General features: G+C 47.6%; 1 long non-coding RNA gene across 1 annotated transcript; it reads left to right on the top strand.

Moving 5' to 3' along the window:
- The first annotated feature begins 7,426 nt into the window (after positions 1–7,426).
- Positions 7,427–13,103, top strand: LOC123384309. The gene is made up of 4 exons (XR_006595187.1): positions 7,427–7,658; positions 8,431–8,624; positions 8,713–8,881; positions 10,272–13,103. It is a non-coding gene; the product is annotated as an uncharacterized LOC123384309 (long non-coding RNA).
- Positions 13,104–13,353: the final 250 nt, after the last annotated feature.

Here is a 13,353-nt window from a genome sequence, read left to right as displayed (position 1 = left end):
TGGCAAAAGCGATCACCTGCCCTCCTTCCCCAGGGACCCCATAGTCTGTTGGAGACGTGGATGTGCAAGTGATCGTGACAGTTCAGGGCTTTGCTTTGCATTATTGAAAACACACGAAGCGGAGGGGGAGTCAGAGAGAGCACCCCAGAAGATGTGACTGCTTACACAACCCCGCCCCTCCCAGCAGACATGTCGCCTGACCCTCCTTGAGGGATGAACTTAAGATTTGGTTAAAGCTGGCACCGTAAAGGTATAACAACCAGACCTCCCGATTTCCCGGCCAAGTCTTGGCCGCACCCATTCCTCCCGATGCCCCGTGTTGTGGGTCGAATTGAGTCCCACAAAAAGAGACGTCCGAGTCCTAACCTCCAGTACCTGTGAATGTGATCTCGTTTGGAAACAGGGTCTGTGTAGATGTAATCAAGCTAGGATGTGGCCGTGGCATTTTGTTACAGCAGCCCTACGTTTACAATTTGATTCGGAACATGTGTCTATATTTTAGTGTTCACCAGGATCTGAAATGAGGCTGGGAAGAGAGCTCCCAGGGTTCTTTCCTGCCCTTCCCGGTCCCCGCCGAACCCATCCTGGATCCAGTCCTGGATTAGGAAGTTGGCTCCTACCTCTACTTGGCGTGGGCACCCCACTGACCGTGTATCTTGGACTCTGCGGAGCGGCCCTGGTCCTAAGCACTCAGCCTTCGCCAAACATCTGTTGACTGGATTTGATTTTAAGTGGACTCCAAGTAGAGTCCGAATGTTCCATTCCTCCCGGAAATGTACTGACTTCTCTGCTTTGGATGAGGCCAGAACCTCCTGGCAGGTATGTTCGAAACCACTGAAGAGAACAATTTTTGTAACCGTGGACACTCAATTTGGGACAACACTGTCAGATGACTGCCATTTGCAGATTACATTAGCATCTACTTTGGGGAAGCCATTTCGTATCCTCATCAATCTCTCTAAAATGTTTGGATTCTTTGATTCAGTAATTCCGCTTTCGGGAATCTACCCTGAAAACCACCCCGAAATGCAGACAAAGTTGTTACCGCACGTGTGTCATCATGGTAAAAGAACTGAGATCAAGCAAAATGTCCAACAACAGAGGAATGGCCGAGTAAACCGTTATAATGTCTTCATTTAAAAAAGAATATTATACAGCTACTTAAAAGGATGACTTGGACCATCGTGTAGCCAACATTGAAATGATTGTAATGTGATGTTCACTAAAAGGAACAAGTTTAAAAAATTGTGTAGCAGGCTGGTAATTATGTTAAGAATCCACTGAAACCTGGCTGGAGGGATTTCTGCCAACATGGTAATTTTATTTGCATTTGCTCTTACGAAATCCCTTTTTTCATCTCTGCTTTTGTGTTTTTCTGTAATGGGTTTTTTGTTTTTGAAATTTAAAATACAAGGGAGTAGACAAGGAGAATAATTTATTTACGTGCTTAAAACTGATGGACAATAGCAAATCATTTTTATCTGTTCATTAATTCAACACCAGTTGCTATCTCGTGGGCGTGCATAAAGTAATCTTGCCGATTTCTACTGCATGTCCTATAGGGAAATTACCTTCCTTTAAACCATGACCCCTGGCTGCCCAATCCAGCCCACTGCCTGTTTTTGTAAATAAAGTTTATAGGAACATAACTACATCCATTTATTTAAAGCTACATTGTAACAGCAGCACTGAGTAAATCATACGGCCCACAAAGCCTAAAATATTTAATCTCTGGCTCTTTACAGAACGGTTCTTGACCTCTGCTTTGAAACATTCTTCTACTCTGACTTCAAGTAACTCTACTTGGTCTTCTCCACTTACCTTCCTGATAGAAAAATCTGTTTGATCTTTTGGAGTATGCAATTGACATTAGCCGAATCCATGAACCCAGGCCTTGATGTTTTTTACACTGTCATTTATGAGAGGATTTATTTTGGATGCTGTTGGAGAGATACCGTATATCGCTGGAGAATTCCAAGTTTGTTTCTTAAATTCTTATACTGTGACATCCATGCTTCTGGACACATCCCTCCCATCCCAGCCAAATAGGTTCTGGATAACTAACTCCCACTCCCACGCTAAATCCATTCCACGTCGTCGTTAAAACAAAGGTCCAGGGTATGGGTATGATTGTTATTATCCACGTCAATACATATGATTGAATTTGATTAGCAATAGAGTAGGAAGGTTGCTCCTCCAATGACTACATAGTCTTACCCAAAAGCAGTTCAAGTTCATTAAAATCACTATTATCTGGCTCTCAGTTAAGTGCGATGATAATTTAATTAACAATGGCCACTTAATTGTTGGTGGCAGGAAACTGAGACAGGCTGGCTCCACCGTGGCCAGGGCAGCTCTACCCTGGAATGCAGGAGATGGTTTCTGAACCAGCCAGTTCAGTGAACTCTGTGCACAGCTTTGGCAAAGGAAAGACCAGAAATAAACAAACCTGGATCTGCTTTAGAAAATCGAATTCTGAGCTGGGATGGTGATGCTGAGGATTTACACGGGATGCCCAAAATGAAGATCCTAGATCAGCAACCTGAATGCTTTTCATTAATTTCATTCATTCATTCATTGACTTTCTGTCTCTTATTCTTTCTGTCCCTCCCTTCCAACATCTATTAAAACCTGAAACCTGTTAAGTACCTAGGTGCTTTGTAGGACACCAGAATGAGCAAGGAGCCACCTTTAGGACTGAAAGAGGCCAGGGTGGTCTGAACTTCAAGGAAAGGAATGATAATGTTGATGAGCACAGTTTATTGAGCCCTTATCGTGTACCAGGCCCTATGCTAAGTGCTTCAGTCTCATTATCCTATTTTATGTTCACAAAACAAACCTAGTTCAAGTTTGGTAATATTGTTTGTATTGCACCAATGAAAAGGAAGCTGGGGCTTCGGGAAACCTAGTAACATCTCTAGGGTCACAGGGCTAATAAAGGGCAGAACCCAGATACACCACTGATTTCTTGGATGTTCTTACTCTTAAAAACTGATAAATGCTTCCTCCTTCCTGCTCTTAACCCCATGAAATGGCACAGGCTTGCACTGTCCCTATGGGCACCTCCCCTTAGCAGACACACATTTGCGTGCATCCTGAGAGAGGCGTAACCTGCAGCTCAGGGGAACCAGGTCCCTGCCTTTTATTAAACATCCTCCTTTCTTGCTGCTCGAGGTTTCTTTTGTGGGAAGTCAAGTTCCCAGCAGGACAGGGTTTAGAAGAGCAGGGCTCAGGGCAACGGGGTTCTGTTTCACTGGGACATCGCCCGGTGACCTGGGCATTATTTGCTGTCTCCCGGTACCGTGATCTCCCACCTCAGATCACCCCCTCTCTCACTGAGACACAAGGAGCGTGCTTCGGCACGGTCCATCAATCCCTGAAATTGTTCAAAATCTGGTAAAAAATGCACATGTGGCTTTTTCCAGAATACCATCCATAGCCTCAGCAGATTCTCCAAGAAGTCTGTACGAGGTTAATAAACATGCATCCAGCCTCTTCAAAGGTATTTCTCAGATCAGCGACCCACACACCACTGAAGTCATCTTGTTAACAGTGCAAATTCCTGGGCTCTGGCCTAGAATTGGCTCTCTGGCGGGTGCCACCCAGGAATCTGCATTTTTGCACAAGTACCTTTCTCAAGAGATCCTGATCTTCCAAGTGCCATCGCCAAGCTATGGTGTCATTTGCAGTCTTGGACCGAAGTCTTCCCATGACCTTGCTGGGATCTGGGTCTGGAGGAAAGCCAAGGTCCTGCTGGGGGCTGGAGGGGCTGGAGGGGAGGGGCCCGCCCTTTGCCGGTGCAAACAGGGTTGGATTTCTCAGTGGCCTTCCCCCCGGGGCTTTATTCTGCCCATTGTTCCCAGAGACTGTGAGTTTCCCCAGCCAGAGTGTGGGCGAAGCTTGCTTCAAACTGAGTGACCAGCTTTTGTTTGGAGCAGCCCCCGGGGCTCTGTTTGCAAGATAAACTGGAGGCCTTTGGGGCCAGGGTTACAGTTTCCTCCCTTTGGGGGCAGAAGGAGCACGAGTTGACCTTTCCCTGGCTTTCTGTGGCCACGTTCACCTTGGAGTGTGTGCGTTTGCTAGTTCTTCACAAAGCCCCCAGCCCCTCAGGTACGCAGCTCAGGGGGCTCAGTGGCTCTGAGGCCCTGGGGAGGAAGCCTTCTCTGGCTTTTCTGCTTGCTGGGCTGGGGTCAAAGCTGGTCTGGCGGGTGGCACAGTGTATACAGCTTCGGGGGGTGACCTCCTTGTCTCAGGTCACAGAGGAGTTAGTGACACTAGACCCACCCCTGACAGCCAGCCTAATGGCTCCGTTCTGGGGCTCCTCAGCACCCAGTGGAGAAGAGGTCGCCCCACGTGGCTGACCACCGGCCACTTTGGTCTTCGACCCAACTTCCCTCCTTCAGTACCTCGGGGCCAGAAAATGGCGTGAGGGCTAAAAAGCACCAGGAATTCCCTCCTGGGTCCTGGTTACCGAGAGCCAACCTTCTAGAACTTTCTCCCCAAGTTTCTGAAGTTCAAAACCAGTCATATAGAAGACAGTCATTGATAATTTAGTATTTATTGATGAGGGAACATAAGGCAAGCGGAGGGCGAAGCCCAAGCTAGCACCGCCCCCCGCCCCCAGCCCCCCAAACCCAGGTGGGATAGTGTAATATTCCTCAGGCACTCCTTCCTGGCTGCCCAAAAACAAAGGAAAGCGGTTTACGTGCTTGCCTATCGTGATGTGGGAAACCAAGGCAAATGAAAAATTAAATTCCCTTACTGCCTACAGCCCATTGACAAATCTTTGAAACGAGCAAAGTGACCTCTTTCTAGGACTCAGCTGCCTCAATGATGACACTTTGCAGGGGGCAAAAGGGAATCTTGGCCTAACATTATCCTGACTCCCCCAGGATCCTGTAAGTCTACTTTAACATGTACAAATTCCTTTGGAAACTTCCTTTATCTCCACTCTCCCAAGATATATGCCGGTAACCATACTCCAAGCTGCTGGCCCCCTGATATACATCTGAAGGGCCTCATGGCTGAGGTTTTACTAAATGGTACGTAATAAATGGTGTTTCCCTAACAGCAGCTAGCCTCTCCAAGTCCTGGAAACCTTGCTTCCAAAGTTCCTTAGAGACTTACTCTATCCCTAACCCCCTCCCAACCTGAGCGTATATAATCAGTTACCCCTCACAACACCAGTGCAGTTTTTTCCATCCACCGGTCCTGTCCCTGGGCTTTAATAAAATCACCTATTTGCACCAAAATGTCTTCAAGAATTCCTTCTCGCCTGTCAGCTGTGAGCCTCACCCACCATCACCCCAAAACTTGGTCACTAGTGATGTGGAAAACAAAGGTGGAAGGAAATGGCAGATAAAGTTAAATTTCCTTATAGCCTGCAGCCCGTTGACAAATACTTGAGGCAGGCAGAGGAAAACGTTTCTCCAGGAACTCCCTTGTGTCTTAAAGTTAATGCTTTGTTAGAGGGAAAAACCACCTTAGCCCGACGATAGGCGGGCCTCCAGTATCCTGTAAACCTTCTTTAGCATCTGCAATTCCCTTTGGAAACTTCCCGTGGTCTTTACCTCCCCCACCTCCCAAGTATATCATCAGTCTCTCTTCAGGGTCTTGGGGCAGCTCTTCCTGCCCTCCGGTCCTATCCCTGTGCTTTAATAAAAATTACCTTTTTTGTACCAAAGACGTCTCAAGAACTCTTTCTTGGCCGTCAGCTCTGAACCCCCGCGGCTCCAAAACCCCATCACTAGGATTTGTGTGACAAAAACCCACGCAAGGCTCAAACCCGCCTTGGGGACTCTGCGGGGGCCTCTAGGTCGCCAAGAGCACATGGCTTGAGCTCTGAAACAATTAGCCTGACTCGGGCTGCATTGGATTTTGTTAAAATGTGTGCCGATTGCTACGGACATTGTTTGCATGTAATCAATCTTCAACCACAGAGAGCCGTCTGGTGGGGGCGGGCATGTCAGGACAGCTGCTCCAAACCCTGAATACGGCTGAGGACACTTCCCCACACGCAGGGGCCGCAAACCCCGCACGCCCTTTCCCAAGGGGTCCATTGTGCGAATTATTCTCCCTTTGCTCTCTGGAAACCCGATGGGCCTAAGTGGGGCCCGGGGTGAGGGAAGAATGTGCGGCAACGCAGGGAAGGAGCCGGGTGAACAACGGTGCAAACAGCGGTGGGGTCCGGGACATGCGGAAAGGATGCTGGAATTGCAGCCATCACCGCTGGGCTTGTTTGACTGGGGACACCGCACGACCAACTCCGTCCTGAAGCCAAGTCCAATTGCGCAGGGTCGGTAGGCCGCCTGTTTCAGGGCTGCTTTATGCCTGTCTTTGTTCTCTGTGACGTGTGGTGGGCGTGGCTTCTACTTCACCAGCGGATTGGAAGGATCCGTAGGGATGGTCCAATCAGAGAAGCCGGAACAGTGCCCGGCAGGCAGCAGCCACCGACTAGATGGTGCCTTTGGTGCAAGGTCTTCATGGGCTCTTGAGCCTCCACTTCTCCTTCTGTTGCTCATGTTCATGGTTATCAGCCATGGCTGGTACCAACCCACCTGGGGAGCTGTTTACAAATATGAATTCCCTGGCCTCATGGAATCACAGTTACCCAGGGGATTGCAGTCTGGACAGCTGAAGAAAGAAAGAAAGAAAGAAAGAAAGAAAGAAAGAAAGAAAGAAGAAGAAAGAGGGAGGAAGGAAGGAAGGAAGGAAGAGAGAGAGAAAGAAAAAGGGAGGAAGAAAGAAAGAAAGATGGAAAAAGGAAGGAAGAAAGAAAGAAAAGAAAAGAAAGAGGGAGGATGGTAGAAAGAAAGGTAAGAAAGAAAGAAAGAAGAAGGAAGAAAGAAAGAGAGAAAGAAAAAGAAAAGAAAGAAAGAGGGAGGAAGGAAGGAAGAAAGAGAGATAAAGAAAGATGGAAAAAGGAAGGAAGAAAGAAAGAAAAGAAAGAAAGAGGGAGGAAGGAAGAAAGAAAGATGGAAAAAGGAAGGAAGGAAGAAAGAAAAGAAAGACAGAGGGAGGAAGGAAGAAAGAAAGAAAGAGAGAGAAAGAAAGAAAGAAAGAAAGAAAGAGGAAGGAAGAAAGAGAGAGAAAGAAAGAAAAGAAAAGAAAGAAAGAAAGGGAGGAAGGAAGGAAGAAAGAAAGACGGAGAAAGGAAGAAAGAAAGAAAGAAAGAAAGAAGGAAAGAAAGAAAGAAAAAGAAAGAAAGAAGGAAAGAAAGAAAGAAAAGAAAAGAAAGAAAGAAAGACCTCCATTGATTTTGATTCAAAAGCACAGTCAGTGTGGGGGGCGGGGGAGGGGGCGCTTAGGGAGCTCAGCCTGTTAAGTGTCAGACTCTTGACTTTGGCTCAGGTCATGATGTCACTTGAGATTGAGCCCCGTATCAGGCTCTGCGCTGGCAGTGGGGAGCCTGCTGGAGATTCTCTCTCTCCCCGTCTCTCTGACCCTGCCCTGCTGGAGCTCTTTCTCTCCAAATAAATTAATTAAAAATAAAAACAAAGCAAAATAAAACAAAAGCGCGGCCGAACCCATCTGCAGATCTCATTGGGAGACAGGCTTGCCTCAGTTCCTCCTCCTTTGCTTGAGGCCACGTGTGGCTCTGTCACTATTTTATAACAGGTCAAGGTAGAAACTTGATAACTCTAGTGCTTAACCTAAAGGTAAGTTCGTGTGCATTTCTTGAACAAATGTATTCCCATTTAGCCAAACAATATACCTTTCATCTCTGAGTACTCTCTTTGTGTCTTTGTCCACATACAAACATACACTGGAAATATAATGTGTGCATTACTGCATATCCGTTAAGTTAGTTCCCAGTTTTATAAACATGTGTCTGTGTTTCCATTTTAGTGAGAAAATGTTAATCGTCGTATACAGCTCCAGTGACTATGTACATAAACCTAAATTAAGTTAAGTTAAATTAACCGTAGCCCTGTTTTTGGATATTTAGGTTGCTTATGAATTTTTTTTCACTGTTATAACTAATGCTGGAATTTAGATCTTCAAACACATAGGCTTTCTATATTTAAGAATTTTACTTTGAGCACATTCCCAGAATGATCGTCGCACAAACTTTTTATTGGTCTAGGAATCTATTGCCAAGTTTTTTTCTGAAAAAGCGTTGTCAATATATACTCTGACAACTAGTTATTAACGCCTGTTTCATCACCTCCCAGACAGCATGGAGTCTACGCACTTTATTTTGTGTTTTTACTAATTTAATAATTAAATGTGGCACTTCATGGTTGCTTTATTTGCATTTTGGAATGTGTTTTCGACATAGAAACACCTTGCTGCTGCATGAACCTCCCCTGTGGCAGTATTCTCTCTCCCTGATCTGATAGGCGCAGAATTCTGTTCTTTGGATTAACTTTGTAGGGTTTACGTCAGGAATTGCCTCGGGTAAGAACACCGCCTTTGTCCCCTCCTTAGCCAGCTGGGGAGCGGTAAAGGTGAGGTCACCATCCTGATGAAGCTGATGAAGCCAGGGGAGTTGACGGGACAGGCTCCTCTTCACCCCAGCCTGGAGCCTGGGTTCGGCCCTGGGACATTTGCCTCTTAACTCCGCTGGCGGGCCCATGCTCCAGCCTCTCTGCCATTCAACACCTGCATCGACCCTCTCTTTGGTAAGGGGAGCCTTTCTCACTTCCCTCATTAGTTAGTTACTAATTCATTTAACCAACAAGTATTTATCGAACACCTATCACCTGCCAGGCAATGTGCTGGAGCAGAGGCTATAATATCGAAGGGGAGAAAAGTAAGCGACCAATCAGATCTTGCCTGCATGGATTTGCTAGCCAGCGAGAAGAAGATGTTCATGAAGTTATCACGCGCAACCGTGTGTCACTCATTCCGTCCCACCTGCCCGCTCCATGCCTGGAAGGTCAGTGGTCTTTTCCCACACCACTTCCCCTCTGCCGCAGAGCTATCTGTGCATGCTGATCCCCCTGCAGGCTGGGAGCTCCCCTCCCCAGAGTTCCTTCCCTGCTCCTCCGTTCTCTCCAGCTGTGCTCGGATGTCACCTCTGCAGGGCAAACTCTGAGGACCGTCCAGGCTCCCCTGCCCAGGCCTGCTCCCTAGCTGCCTGTCCCAGCATCATTTTTCTCCATAGCACTCATCACCATCCACCATTTACTCGTGTACATGTTTGCTTATTGTTTGTTCCCTTCACTAGGGGTAAGGTCTGCCTTCGCAGGAGCTCTGTCTGCTTCGTTCTCTCCTAGGAACAGTGCCTGGCTTGGATTAGCCACCTCATCAGTCTTTCTTGAATGAAACAGTGAACGAATGAATGAACGAATGAATGAGTGAATTTTTTTCTGATTCCCACTTAGGGAACTTGTATGGACACTTGTTAGCTGTGGTGAGCCTGGGGGCGACGGGTGGGGTGGGCAGCGAGCAGGGGGAGGAAGTCAAAACCCCCTGTCCACTTTGGGGAGCTTTCTGCGGACTGCTACTAAGTCACGTGATCTGGCTACTCGCTGACGGATAAACAATGAAAACAACAGCAGAGCGCCAGCGTCTCCTAGGGCCCTGGCCACCGTCCTCTTCCTCGCAGCAGGACTAGCAAGAGAACCAAGAACCAAGGCTTTTTGCTCTTCACGGAAGGGGACCCTGGGCTCCTGGCAGTGGCTCAGGCATTTTCACGCGACAGGCAGGGACTGCCATTGATTTCTGGAGATGCTGAAGGGTGGCTTTGAGGAGGCAGAGCCCAAGTCAGCCAAGAAGTCTGTGATTTCCTGTCTGCACAATTAACATCATTATGGAGGTGTAATCTCCCTAATTAGTTTATTTCATCAAGATTTGATTGAAGGCTTTTCTCATCTGCCTCTGTGGCCTCCTTCTACCTAAGGCTCATGAATAATAGGAAGCAAGATGTTACATCTGACTCGGCTCCCTCCTAAAGAGACCAGCCCATAAATAAAACATCTGGGTCTTAGTGGGGAGGGGATGGCGAGAGGGGCTCTGAGTGGGAGTCCACTGATTGATGCAGACAGGAGAGTGTTTTCTTAAGTGGGGCAGGCGGTGATTTTGTCTCTGAACCTGGGCCACGGAGCCTGGCTTCCCTGTGAGAGCAGCCGGCCTGGATGTGGGCACCGATCAGTGGGGCAGGAGGGCGGGAATTAGGTAGCTGCAGTACAAGCCCACAGCCTCACTCCCTTTCCTTGTTTGCCTTTTCTATTTCCTAACTAGACTTCCCTTAGAGGAGAGGATAATTTATGCCTCCAGAAGTATTTGCCTAACAGATTCTAACAGATCTTCATGTTGTCGTGTAGCTAACCAACAATCTCGAGGATTTTTTGGCAAGATACAGAAAGAATGGGTCCAGTGCTGTCCTCGACTGGACCAGGTTTCAGCGACTTGTCTGCGCAGGTTGGACAAAACATCAGATGGCACCTGTTCCCCTCACCAGCAGCAGGCACGATCGATCACAGCTGCTGACTTAGCAGGGTGCCCTCTTGTCATAACACCCAGAAGGCTATTTTCCGTAGATGAGACTTGGTCCGGGAGAACCGAAACCTAGTCCTCATCCCCGGAATCCGTGATCCTTTAAGAAAAACCTTAAGTTTTCCTCTGATGATGGCTGGGAAAAACAAAAAGCAAAACCACAGGGGTGCCTGGATGGATCAGTCGTTAAGCATCCGAACTCTTGGTTTCAGCTCAGGTCATGATCTCATGGTTTGTGGGATCGAGCCTTGAGTGGGGCTCCGCACGGAAAGTACAGAGCATGCTTGGGATTCTCTCTCTCCATCTCTGTCTATGCCCTTCCCCCACTTGTGCACTTGCACCCCCCCCCCCACACACACACACTCTATCTCTCAAAAAAAAAAAAAAGAAAAATCAAAACCACAAACACATCCAAGGGCACCCTCTCCCCTTAGAGGTAAGAGACCACCTATAAACCAAAGCAGCCATCACAACCCAGAATACTACGGGGAAGTCTTTGTCAGGAAGGTGCTGCCTTGACTTGGGGCCAGAGAGGCACTCTTGCCAGTGGGAATCCCCATTCCCCTGGGTCCTGGCCTCTGCTCATCTTGTCCTCCTGGCTCATCATAAGCCCCCGTGACCCACAATGGGCAGTCCTCCTGGCCAGACGTGGCCTGATGAAGTGGAAGAGAATTGGAGGAGGAGTCAAAACACCTGGACTTGATTTCAGTTTTGCCACACGTGGGATGCCTGGCCTCATGCACCTGCGAGCCTCAGTTTCCTTCCTGGGTCTGGGAAGTGGATTTGGTATCGCGTCCCTTTAGCTGTGCTTGGGTGACCTCCCTCTCACCTCTTTCCTCTAGTCAGTTGGTTGCACAAAAGGGTAGAGGGGTGGCCATATGCCGGTAGCATTAGGCGGCTGTGGAGAACAAAGCCTTGGGCAACGATTCTAGAGTCCTCTGGTCCCTAATGGAGACTGACTATAAAGTCATAGCTGACCAGAGTCTCTCAGTCAAGTCCCCAAAGAAATGAGACAATTACCTGGGGAGGTCTCCCAAGCCAGACTCGTCCCCACAAGGTAAAACTAGCCAACTTATTCTTAGCAGTGTGAAGTCTCAGGGCTCATCCCCAGAGCTTTGGGGGAAATGTGCTATTTAAAAACTCATCGATGCCTTCCGCATCACCAATCTATTTAAAGTATGGTTGAAGAAGAAGTAAAAAAAAAAAAAAACGATTGAAATTGAGAGTAAAAAAAAATATCTCTCCATCCCAGAAACCCAAGGGGTTAATCCTCTCCTGTGGCTGAGGAAATGCCAGCAAGCCTTTGGCAACCTTCCTCCTTCTTTATATAACGGCACTTCCAAGAGCTGACGCTAGGACCGCCCAGTAATGCTTTTAATTTGTGTGCAGTTGGGGAGAGGCCAGGATTTAATCGAAATCGTTAGGATGCCTTTGCTTGGAGTAGCTGAGTGCTCGCAGCGGAGCAAGCTGGGCAACAAGGTAGCACTGGAATAATTAAAAGAAATACCTAAGGTCGTCACTGTTGCACGAGCTATTCCAGACACCAGGCTTCGGAGTAAAAATGGTGGAATTAAATAGCACTTTTGTGGCTGAAATAAAATTGGTGCACAGTTACTTTCCTATTACGTTTCAATTTTCTCTCTTTCCACCCACCTAATACAAGGAGCTGGGGCTCCATGTTTGTTTAATGGGGGTGAGGGACAGACCCTGGGAACCGCCTGTTCCTCAGCCAGCCCAGGTGCTCAAGGTTCCTATTCTGAGTCCCCTCTGCACTGTGGGTGGTCTGAACTGGTTCACCCTCCTGAATTACACGTGGTACACAGCTGCACAGAGAACATTCCACCCGCCCAACCTTCCCAGGGTAGTCCTACCCGAGTGAGTCCTATCTGTGGGCAAAATGTGGAAAAAAAGGCACAGGCATTGGGATTTCCATACCTGCCCTCATTCCCATTCTCTTTCTAAGGGGAGCGATGGCTCCCAAAGCCCCCAGACAACATATGGTCAAGATTAGGAATCATGTCCCTAAAAGACTGAATAATTCAGGTGAAAAAAAGAGCACATCTGTGAAGTAGAGATATTCACCTGACTTATTTATATGTTATAAACACTTATAAGTGTCACAGGGGACCAAGCATATGCCATGCCAGTTATTCACTCAGTCAACAAGGGTTCATTTACGTCTACAAACCATCCATTCCTTCTTTTCCCCAATTCTGTAGAGCCTTGTGCTAAGTTCTATTGTGAAGGTGAGAGAAAGCGGTGAGGCTTCTGAACACTGGCTAGAGACAGGTGTCACACACAGAAGGGTTCAGATTGGTGTTTGTATGATTCGCTTGGGTCAATAGGGCATCTCTCTTTCTCTGAGACAATGCGTCCCCCGTGGTATCGAGGGCGAAAGCTTTAGTAGATACTCAAGGCACACTGTGGTCCAACTCTATTTTGTGTTTCAAACTCAGCTCTTCAGGAAAGCAAGGTCACTGCTCTCATTAGGTGGCAAGAGGATGGTGGGAACAGGTGTGACCACAGAAGACAGGCTCATGGCTCTTTCCTCTTAGTAAATATACCCATTAAAAAGAAACAAAAAAACACACTATGATCTAGGTGTTATATTGATTTCCATTTTATGTCCCAGAACACTGCGCTTAGAGAATTTAAACAATTCACCTAAGCTCACTCAGACAGTATGTGGTGGATCTGAAGCTCCTACCCAGGGCTACCTGAGCCCACACTCAAGACCCTCAAGGGGAGGAGAAAACAGCAAGTGAGCCAATGAGTTGGTAGCTCGGAGGAGTCAAGAGATGATTTGAGGAGAACTGATGTGTATATACGAAGAGCAGAAAATCCATGAAGACAGGGAGATACACAAAGGAGAAGACAGCTGAGGGTGCTGGTCCTAGAGCAGGGAGTGGA

Source organism: Felis catus, chromosome A3 (genome assembly GCF_018350175.1).
Source record: "Felis catus isolate Fca126 chromosome A3, F.catus_Fca126_mat1.0, whole genome shotgun sequence".
Taxonomy (NCBI): Eukaryota; Metazoa; Chordata; class Mammalia; order Carnivora; family Felidae; genus Felis; species Felis catus.
The sequence above is the reverse complement of the archived record's forward strand: the minus strand, read 5'-3'. Positions and strand labels throughout refer to the sequence as shown.